The following is an 11699-nucleotide window of genomic DNA, read 5'->3' on the forward strand; positions in this document are numbered from 1 at the left end:
AAGTGGGCCGGTCCCGGACCCAAGTGGACCCAACAGATAGTTTCTATTTTTAAAATTTTTTTTATACAAGTTAGAGAAAAATAATGGTAATAAAAATATCTAATGCAATTCCTAGTAAATTATATTATAGAATTGTCACCTAAATTTTTTAATTTAAATTTAAAGATAAAAATATTATAAAGAGATATTCAAAGCAATGCATTATATAATATATATATATATATATATATATATATATATATATATATATATATAGCTTAAGATGTATATATAGTATAGCTTAAGATATATAGAAAGACAAAAATATTTTAAAAAGATATTCAAAGCAATGCGTTATATTTTTATTATAGCATTAAAAAATTATGGCAATATCTTTCTTAGTCTTCCTCTCCCTATAGAATGAGCACGACAAGGTGCTAATACCACCATTGAAAAGAAAAAGATACTAATCAAAATGTGCCAAAATACAAGTTACATATTAATTTACATGGTATCTCTTACAAATTTCATAAATCCTTCAAGGTCCGGAGGAATTTTCGTTGGTGGTGGCGAAAATGAAGCTTGGTCATCACCGTTTTCAGGCGAAGCATCATCCTCCGCAAGTTCAGCTAGCATTTCTTCGTAAGCTTCGTCTACCTCTGGTTGTGATTCAGCAAGTCCAAAATTTCTTCTTTCCGAACGGATTCAATCTCTGAAAAGTACTGATTTCTCCAAGCTCTCCCTCATAGACGCTCTATAATCACCGAGTTGAAGTCTTGCTTGACTGCAAGCGCTCTCTGATACCACTGTTGAAGCTTGAATAGTTAAAATGTCTCGGGCCATCCTTGAAAGAATCAGAAAGTATTTTTTTTGTCCTTCCACCATTCCAAAATATTAAAGGAGTAGTCGGGATTCACTTCCTCAATTCCCTGTGACAAATAAACTTCAAGCTCATTTAGTTGTGAAAAATCACTAGTACTAGAACCTTGAGAACCCCTGAACCCTGCCCAAGCACTAAGTGCTCTTACTCCCGCAATTCTTTTAGATGATTGAGAACTAGAAGAAAAAGGAGTAGGAACATTTGGTCTAGCATGATCTAATGCAACGTGATAAGTATTATAAATAGTTTAAACATTTATTTTAATTGAGGCTATTGCGTCCGAAAGTTTAGACAACCCCTCATTTTAACTGGCCACTAGATTCACCACTCTTGAATTTTTCCTTATTTTTACTAAACATTTTTTTAAGGAATAGGTCATCTTAATTAATCAAGCAAAGTAAATAAAACAAACAAACTATAATATTAAAACTTAAGAGTTGGAACGAGTTTACCAAATTGACGAACAACTTGTTGAAAAATAATTATCGTTGAAGACTTGAAGACTTCAATTCATCAACTTCACAATTTTGCACAAATTGTAACAATTAAGTAATCAATTATAGAAGAATATTAGAGAGAGATTGATGATTTTGTGAGAAAAATGAAAGAATGAGGGGGTATTTATAGTTGAAAATAGGGAAAAAATATAATTATAAAAAGTTTGGGGTTAAAATAAAATTTGGGGGGTTAAATGGCTATTTTGGCAGACCAAACGGCTAGATTTTAAATGGCCAAACGGTCATTTTTTGTTTAAAAAAATATCCGTTGGGCCCGGATAGGACCGCTTGAACCGGCCCACTTTTCAGCCGGTCCCGATCCCAAACGATCCCGGTCTCGCGGGCCTCGCCTATGAGACCAGCCCACTACCCGGCCCACCTCCCCACGATCCCCGTCCTATCCGGTTAGGACTGTTTAGGCCCACCGCCCATGTGGGCTTGCGGTCCTGGGTCGGTCCCGATCCTAACCGACCCACATGACACCCTTAGTTAGGCCCAACTGGTCATGTATTAACCTTGGCCCAACAACCCATCCATAGTGCTACAACTAAGCAATGAAACGGGAAACTAGCATAAAACTTGAACAAAATATTGAACAGACATAGGAATTCTTTTGTAATTGAAGAAAATGACAGAGAATTTTTAAGAGCAAACTACGGTCCCAACTTTAAAATTAATACTTCAACATGCTAATCCAAGATATCAAAGAGGCGATCACAAAAGAGAACCGGATTCTAGCTACTGCCTTTGTAGTTTAATAGAAAAACCTTCAAACAAAGCTTCCATTTAACATGCCAAGTCGAGATAGTAGTAATATAAACACAAAGCTAAAACTCAAAGATTAAACAATATCCATAATGTGCGCAATATTTATTCAAACTCAAAAGGATAACAACCAATATTAATTTTAAAAAAAAGTTAGAGATGGACCTTTATAGTGATGAACCAAAACTGAAAATTTACAACTCAATCATGCCAAACTGAGCAACGATCGTCGGACTGAAAGCCAAAGCTACGCACCGGAACCTCGAGATAGAAGCCTCGCCTGATCTTCGACAGAGTTTGGTTACTCAACTGGTTTTCGCCGGAATGGATGGGTGTTTTACGGTGAAGACAGAGACAGTTTTAGGTGGTTTAAAGGGTCGTTCTGCAGCAGTTCTGAGGTCAGTTTTGGCTGGTTTTCAGCTAGGTTTTCATGGAATTTTCAGCTGGTTTCTCGCAGATGTTGCTGCTATACGTTTTAGCTGGTTTGCGGATGGTTTTCGGGGCTGATTTTGCTGAGTTGCGAGGACTGTTTGGTGGTGGTTTTAGGGGCTCAACAGCTGCTGGTTTTTGGGTGTTTATGGCTGGGTTTTTGTTGAAGGTGATGTTTGGTGGCTGTTTAGGGAGGAGCTACCAGTGGAGGTCGTTGGTGAAGCTTCTATTTTAGGAAGAGATCCAAGCTATGGATGCTCTCTCTCTCGGCCTTTGCCCAGGTCTATTTTGCAAACAATGTGTCTCTGTTTTTCCAACTTGGTCATTTCTAATTGGCTCTTGTTTTTTCGTTTCATTTTCTAATTCTTTTCTTTTTAAGACAAATAAAGAGAAATACAAGGATGAAATATTCAAGATTTAACAGCGGTATCGGAGAGCGGTTTCAGTCAAGCAAGACTTCAACTCGGTGATTATAGAGCGTTTATGAGGGAAAGCTTGGAAAAATCAGTACTTTTCAGAGATTGGATCCGTTTGGAAAGAAGAAATTTTGGACTTGTTGAATCACAACCAGAGGTAGACGAAGCTTACGAAGAAATACTAGCTGAACTTGCGGAGAATTCTGCTTCGCCCGGAAGCGGTGATGACCAAGTTTCCGCCACCACCAACGGAAATTCCTCCGGACCTTAATGAATTTATGAAGTTTGTAAGAGATATCATGTAACTTGTATGAACAAAAATTAGTATGTATTATGTAACTTATATTTTGGCACATCTTGATTAGCTTCTTTTTCTTCTCAATGGTAATATTAGCACCTTGTTGTGCTCATTCCATAGGGGGAGGAAGACTAAGAAAGATATTGTTATATTTGTTTTAATGATATAATAGAATTATAATGCATTGTTTTGAATATCTCTTTACAATATTTTTGTCTTTAAATTTGAATTAAAAAATTTAGGTCACAATTCTATAATAAAATTTACAAGAAATTGCCTTAGATATTTTTATTAACATCTTTTTTTCTCGAATTTCTATAAAATTTCAAAAAAATAAAAGTATCCATTGGGCCACTTAGGCCCACTTAGCCCGTGGGCCGAACCGTTTAGCCTGGGATCATTAGTTCGTGGGCCGGGTTTCGGGTCGGTTCCTACAAAAAGACCACCAAGATCGGGACCGGGATCGTTTGAACTGGCCCACTTAGGTCCGGGACCGGCCCACATGCCACCCTTAGATCCCGTGAACATGGATACGCCTCTGCCCACAGCCCTCTCCTCTTTGTCACTTTCTTTTTATTCAATTGAGCTTAGTACTACTTGTGTAGCTCTTATATATTTCAAACTACAAATTACATAGTTATAAGGGAAAAGGCTCAAAATTGCCCTCGAGGTCTTCGAAATGGCTTATCTATACTCTCCGTTTAAAAATAAGGTCACGTGTAATCTTGCCGTTAAATAAGTGGTCCACTGATACCCTTCTCAACTAACGGCTCCGTTTTGGGCCCTTTGTTTTTTCTTGAAAATTCCACATCACGACATGTGTTCTCCAAAACCACCTTCAATGTTTTTTACATGCCCCCTCACTTATTTTACCCACCTTTCTCACCCCCTTTAGTCCATCTGCATCAGACCCCAAACAATACTTCACCACAAAAATTATCATTCATTAGTAATACGTAGATGATGATTGCGTTGTTAAAATTTATTACCATGTTTAAATTCATTAGTAATCGAAGAATTTAAAAAGTTAAAAAGTAATACGTAGTATAAAATTTAACCCAATAAAAAAATATCTGATCGACATGTAAATAATGATTGCGTTGTTCTCAATCTTACGTTCTTCGAAATGCGAGGAATGGTGTGATAGTACGCTTTGATTATAAAAGCTAAATCCAACACCACCGACGGTCACCCTCTCTGCCCAAACCCTCATTTACGTCCATTATGCCCCGTTGAATTATATTACATGCAATTTCACTTACAAATATTTAGGTCTCATTAATTATCAAGATAAAGTAACTAGTACCGGAGCTCGAATTTTTATCAAGGAGTGTCAAAATATAAATAATTAGATATATCGAAAAATCAAAGGGAGTCAACGTATAGTAAGTATACATAAAAAAAAAACTATCAAGCAATATAGTGTAATTTTCCAGCGAAGAGGTATCGCTTGACACCTCTTGGTTCAATGGCTCCGCCATTGAAAGTAACTCTGCTTCGACAAAAATGTAAGACTAATGAATGGTAATTTTTGTGGTGAAGTATTGTTGGGGGTCTGATGCGGATGGGGTAAAGGGGGTGGGAAAGGTAGGTAAAATAAGTGAGGGGGCATGTAAAAAAAAATTGAGGATAGTTTTGGAGGACACGTGTCGTGATGTGGATTTTTCGAGGAAAAACAAAGGGCCCAAAACGGAGCCGTTAGTCGAGAAAGGTATCGGTGGACCACTTGTTTAATGGCAAGATTACACGTGATCTCATTTTCAAACAGAGGGTACAGATAAGCCATTTCGAAGACCACAAAGGTAATTTTGAGCCTTTTCCCTAGTTATAATTTTGCAGCCTTCAATTTCAAGGGCAGAAGACAACCCTGTAATTTGTACCAGAAGGACATGTAAACAAACTGGTTGGATCATCCTGTGGATAACTATAAGCATCAGAGCATCTTTCCTTAAAAAACCTCGACAAGTCAGTAGGCCCACATGATTCAGGCCCATTTGTACAGCAATATTCGTTAGTATTGAAAACAGTACAAGGATTATTACAGCCTCCAGGAATCCTTAGTTCATTCGGACACTGTCCTATGATGTCGGCAGTGCAGCTGATCCTAACAGAACAATTACCAGATGTTGGACTAAATTCCATTGGGACATTGAAACCGTCTACAAGAGATATGTCGAAGAAATCAAGATTGTTAAATTGGTTTAGGCTGTATTCAGCCAAAGTGTTTGGGGTTGTGCCAAAAGCTTGACATTCGAGGACTCCATTGCAATCGCCGGTTTGACATTGACCACGGCCAGATGCGTCAAAATTGCAATTGGTTCGGCCCCAGATACGTTTTCCATTGGAACCGTTTGAAGGTTGGAGTCTCCATTTTCCACCGTAGTCGAGACGTCGGCCGCCACCAGGAATTGCTGCTGCCCATACGGTAAAAGGGCAATTGTTTCGGATGTCGATTGTTGTAACTGCTTGTGTTGAGAAAAGCTGATAAGCCACAACAGAGAGGAATGTGAAGAAGCCGATCATCTTTACTTTTGGGAGGGTGACAAAAAACAATGATGGAGAGGGATTTTTAATGGAGGTCTAGCTAAGGACGAATAGTCAATGGAGCTTATTGGTCAACAAATGGTGCTAAACTTCTCATAGAGAGGAAGACTAGACTTTTTGACTTCAGTACCCGGAAAATTTTAATTACCTTAAGGACGGAGGGAAAAAATCAGAAATAGAGAACTGTTAATTGAAAAATAATTATAGTTTCAACGTAATTGAAATTTAGCTATTTTTTTTTAATGTAAATTTTAACAAAAATACCCTTGAGCGTCTGGAAAAGTTCTACCATAATATACTAGAGCTCGAATGTTTTACATATACGATTGTGCTAGAATTTCATAATATACTGGAGTTCTAACATAATATGCTGGAAGTTTAGCGCAAGAGCTCCAAAATCCAGCATATTATGCTGAAACTTTTCATGTGTTGAAGTTCCAACATAATATTGTGGAAGTTTATATGCACAAGCTCCAGAATCCAGCATATATATTATGCTGGAACTTTTCATGTTTCAGCAAAATAGTGGCTATTTTTTAATGACTTTGCAAATGCTAGCTATTTTTCAATTACCAGTCCGATAACTGACTAGCCCGTGCTCTTTTTACTAAGTGGTAGATGTAGGAGGTTTGCTACCGGTTCAATCGACATTTATTTATATTTATAGATGTATAATTATAAAAATTTCAAGAAATATAAATTTTGATCTCATCTATACTATATTAAAAGCACGAAAACCCTTAGCGAAATGTCGTTCGTCTTTTTTACCCTTTTAAAATAAAGTTCACATGGATAAAACAATAATTTGATTATTTTTCCTACTATTTAGGAATATTTATTTAATTAATTTTCCGCTATTTATGAATAGTAATTTAATAATTTTCCTACTATATAAAGCTTTGATTTTTCAATTCCAATTCACACTAGGACAATTCGTTCACTGCTAACTCCATTTACCTTTAGGAGTATTAAACGTCTCCTGTTAGGCTTAGGAGATTTGTTTTGGTTTCCCAAAATTTTAAAGCCAAAAGCAAATAAAAATAAGCAATTAATATTATTAGGTTTAGTATTCTTTTACTCCTATCATAATTATCGTAGGATACAAGTCTAATTTTCAATTTTCTAGAATTAATGATACTCTAGGTTTAGTATTCTTTTACCATAACCGAATAAAATTCTTCGAAGCTACATGATATTTGGTTGGTTGCAAGTTGCGATAATACAAAATATATAGAATTAATTTCTCAAAACGCTATATCATCTTTTCATCTAATTTTTATAATATATATATATATATATATATATATATATATATATATATATATATATATATATATATATATATTCTTGCTTTTAGCTAACCTGCTTTTCTTTAACAATAATAACTTATATGATAAATAATTATGAGTGTGGATAAAATTTCTATCTTTCTTTTCAAACTTAATACAATAAATGGAGGGCATCATATTGGAATACGTTTAATTGTATAGGAGTTACACGAAATTGTAAAAGTTGGTGCAATAAAAATTGAAGTTAAAAAGATAGAAGGCAAAAAACATATCAAGTAGACCAAAAGAATGTTAGTTTAGGATTAGTATTCTTTTACCAAAATTATCTTAGGATTAAAGCTTCTAGAGTATTAAAATCAAAACCATTTAAAATAAGGAGGAAGTGAACACTTTTATAAAAACAAAAGTCACTATGCCACATTCTTTACCATAAACTCATGATAATATCGATATCTGCAAAAAAAACTTATATGTGATTGTCACTTTTGTTTTTTATTTACAATATATCATGTACGATTATTAGTCTAAAATTATCTTCAGTTGTAAATTATAATGTTTGTTTTTCTATTGTGTATTATACAATTATTATTTTTTGCTTAAAGGTAATTGTGTGTAATGGTAATCAAGTTTCTCTTTTTCCTTCAATCTGCTCTCTATGTTCTTCCTCTTTTTCTAATGCATTTTGTATCTGAATGAGCAGTGATGGTATCTTTTTTATTTTGAATAATATTTACTAGATTGTCAGTTATAAAGATACGAATTTGTTATATTTATACTAAAATATTATTTTTTTGGTAGTTCCAACTTTTTCATATTATAGTTTAGATGAACAGTTGCATTCGAGTCACTTTAAAATAGTAATTATGATAATAATTTTGTTGTTCACTCTTATATAAGACGTATTTCAACTGACTTATTTTAGTTTAATGGTATTAGATCTTATCGTTTAATATTATCATATATTCATTTTATTTTAAATCTATTGTAATTTATTATGCGTGCGCATATATGTTTGTACAAAGGCTTTTGTAATATGAATTGAGACTCTATGTGTTATTTAAATATACTTTTAGTTCAAAGTTTTATAACGATTAACATGCACTACATGTTGGACTGCGTAACAAATAACGCAACGATATAAATTAGGATGTACAGTTGTACTATATATAAGGTTATTCTTATTTATAAGTGAAAAACAAATATTTTTATGATAATTATGAAGGCTATACACAATTGGTTTATTCTTTTTAATAAGATAAATAAATTTCATATTAAATAACATTACCATTTAATTATATTTTTAAAATTAACTAAAGTCTTAGCTATTAAAGCTTTTCTTATTCGAAATATGTAAAAACTCCTCATATTTAATAATTTAAAATCAAGTAAGATTTGACATATTTTTTCTTGAGCTTTTAAGGAACTTTGCTTTTGTTTTCTTTTGTGCCGTCTCTTTGTCGTTTGTGAAGGTCTACTCCTTTTCATTGTTTTGGTCAAGATATTTATTTTAGTACTATTACATATTATTAAAGCCAATCTAGAATATAACTTACTTCATTTTAAACATAGTTTGTACAAATCATACAAAACAACTAAATTGAAAGAATAAAGTGTCGGACCTTTAAAATTTTATTTTAGCCCCTTTAAAAAAGAATCTTAGCCTTATTAGATTTTCTAATAAATGTGCAATAGATTATTAAGATTTCATTTAATTATTCTACTTTCGCATATTAATTAATAAATAAAATAATAATATAGAACAAATAATCATGAAAGAAACTTTCACAAGAAAGGGTGACATGGTGATAGAGCTTCATCACAATATCAAAGTGATACTACTTATTTAATTACAATATTTTTCTTATTAATCTAGCTAAACATGATCAATATTTATTATTAAAAACTCGCACTTTTTAATATTTATTTATAAACTTAAATATTTAATAATAATATTTATGTAATATTTTTTTTATAATTTTGTACTCATTGAGACAAGTACATGCGCAACGCGCGTACTCTAAGACTAGTACTTTCAAAAGTGCAATAAGTTTAATTAAACAATCTTAAAGATCAACCGTATAAAGTTTATATACTGTTATAAAATAAAGACCGTAAAGTAAAGACAAGTATAGAGAGAAACTGATATATTATTGTCACGACCCCAAATTCCCTCCGTAGGATGTCGTGATGGCACCTAGTCTCTAAGACTAGGTAAGCCTATCAATGCGGAATAATAATAAATATCTTAAATAAATAAACTACAATTCAAACAATTTAACTCCCAAAACCCGGTAAAAATAAGTCACAAGCTTCTAAGAATTTATTCTTTATGTCTCTATACATCAAAGTCTAAAGCAAATAAGGAAGACAACATAGTAAGATAGAAGGGGACTTCGGAGTCTGCGGACGCTGGCAGATATACCTCGAAGTCTCCTCGTATAGCTAGTTTACTGATGCGTGATCTGATAAGATGTACCTGGATCTACACAAAAAGATGTGCAGAAGCGTAGTATGAGTACACCATAGCGGTATCCAGTAAGTACCAAGCCTAACCTCGGTAGAGTAGTGACGAGGTCAGGTGAGGCCCTACTGGAATATAATAATGGCATGGTAAAATGTTTATCAATGTAGTAAAATAAAATGACATTGGAAATGAATCAAATAGTATGTCACATTTAATGACATCAAATAATTACAAATAATATCTCGTGGAATCAAAACAGAATTTTCTTCAACTTTATGAAAATCACAACAATTAATCGAAAGCAACTATGGCCATAAATCAATATCAACAAGGGCACTCCCGAGGTACCGCCTCGTAGTCCCAAATCATAAATAAATTCACAATATCTTATTTTCTTATATCACCGCGGGAGCCTTCACAATTTATTTAAAGAAAATATTTTTTTCCGAAATAGCATCCCGCGTTTTAGCCACCCTTATCACACCGCATGACTTCTAGTAGTTTCCCTACTAGCCACGCGTATCAAGACACCCTTATCTCATCGCATGCATTTCAACACCCAGACCTTATACCACCGTATGCGTATCAATATCACAATATATCACAATTTGCACCTCAAGTGCTCAAATAATTTAACTTGCCAAAATAATTCAACAATAATATTTTTCCACAATAAAGAGCTCACGGCTCATGCCAAAATAAATCATCAATAATAGTTTTCCACAATAAAGAGCTCACGGCTCCCTCACAATGAGTATAAAAATATTCAGGAGTAAATAATTTAGGAAAATAATATTTCAAAATCTTTACTACGTTGCTTCAATATCAAGTTTAAAAATGTCAAATACTTCATATTAATAATATTTAATTTAAAGAAAATCAACCTTCAAATAATGCACAGAATAAAAGAAACCAAGTTTCAACTAAACAGGTAAAACAATTAGTAAGAAAAGATCAAACAAATTTGAAGTATATATCTCAGATCAATGATGAAGAATATAACAAGATAAAATAATTTAATAAATGCGCAACAGTGATCTACACAATTTAAAAATATAATCTTTCGCAATTTAGCCCGTGTACACATTCATCACCTCGTGCACACGATTTTTAACACATTTCAATAATCACATCAATACCAATCCTAGGGAAAATTTTCCCCACACAAGGTTAGACAAGTCACTTACCTCGACTTGCTCCAATTTAACCAAGTATTATGCTTTTTTCTCGAATTTCCAACTCCGATCGACTCGTATCTAGTCATAATTAATTCGATACAGTCAACAAAAATTATAGTAATCATTTTCATAAGAAAATGTTACATTTTCATTAAAATCCGAAATTAGCTCAAAATTTGTCCGTGGGGCCCACATCTCGGAATCCGGAAAAACTTATAAAATTCGATAACTCATTCAATTATGAGTCCACCCATACCAATTTTATCAAAATCCGATAACAACTCGACCTCCAAATCTTAAATTTTCGTTTTTGGAAGATTTTACAAAAATCTTGATTTCTCCCATTTAAATCCGAAATAAATAATGAATATGACCATGGATTTATGAAATATAATCACATTTGGATATAGGATACTTACCCAAGTTGAAGTCTTGAAGAAATTCTCAAAATCGCCCAAGAACCGTGCTCCAAAACTCCAAAACGAAATGAAGGAAATGATCATTCTTGGTCCTTAAGTTTCTGCTCCAAAAACACTATTCCGGTCGCTAAAAGTTCAATTCCGTCGCTAAAAGTGTCACATCTGGTCGCCAAAGGTGCACACCAGGACTATTTACACCAACAGTTTTATTTCACTAAAAAGGCTCTAACTCCATCATACGAACTCGGAATTCGACGGTTCTTGTTCCTATGAGTCACAAATAAAACTACGAACTCATTCGTTTAATCGAAACTCAATTCGGAGCTCATTTGCTCAATGTGATACCAATTTCGCTCGTTAAATAATTAACTCATATTTCGCGCTTAAAACTCAATCGTGACTTGATGAAATTAGACCAAACTTTTCAGATCACTCCTATAATTCATTATCAAAATGTCGAAAGTCTCGAAATCGAATTTCGATCTCTAGAACTAAAAATGGACTTTTGGATCATTACATGCTTATGTTGAAAACATCAAAC

General features: G+C 33.6%; 1 long non-coding RNA gene and 1 pseudogene across 1 annotated transcript; both read right to left on the reverse strand.

Annotated features, from left to right (window-relative positions):
- Window positions 1-319: 319 nt before the first annotated feature.
- Window positions 320-2849, reverse strand: LOC138903690 (uncharacterized). The gene is made up of 2 exons (XR_011413033.1): window positions 2287-2849; window positions 320-908 (listed from the first exon to the last, which is right to left on the reverse strand). It is a non-coding gene; the product is annotated as an uncharacterized lncRNA (long non-coding RNA).
- Window positions 2850-5106: 2257 nt separating this feature from the next.
- Window positions 5107-5839, reverse strand: LOC104108060 (thaumatin-like protein; annotated as a pseudogene).
- Window positions 5840-11699: the final 5860 nt, after the last annotated feature.

Source organism: Nicotiana tomentosiformis, chromosome 12 (assembly GCF_000390325.3).
Source record: "Nicotiana tomentosiformis chromosome 12, ASM39032v3, whole genome shotgun sequence".
NCBI lineage: Eukaryota > Viridiplantae > Streptophyta > Magnoliopsida > Solanales > Solanaceae > Nicotiana > Nicotiana tomentosiformis.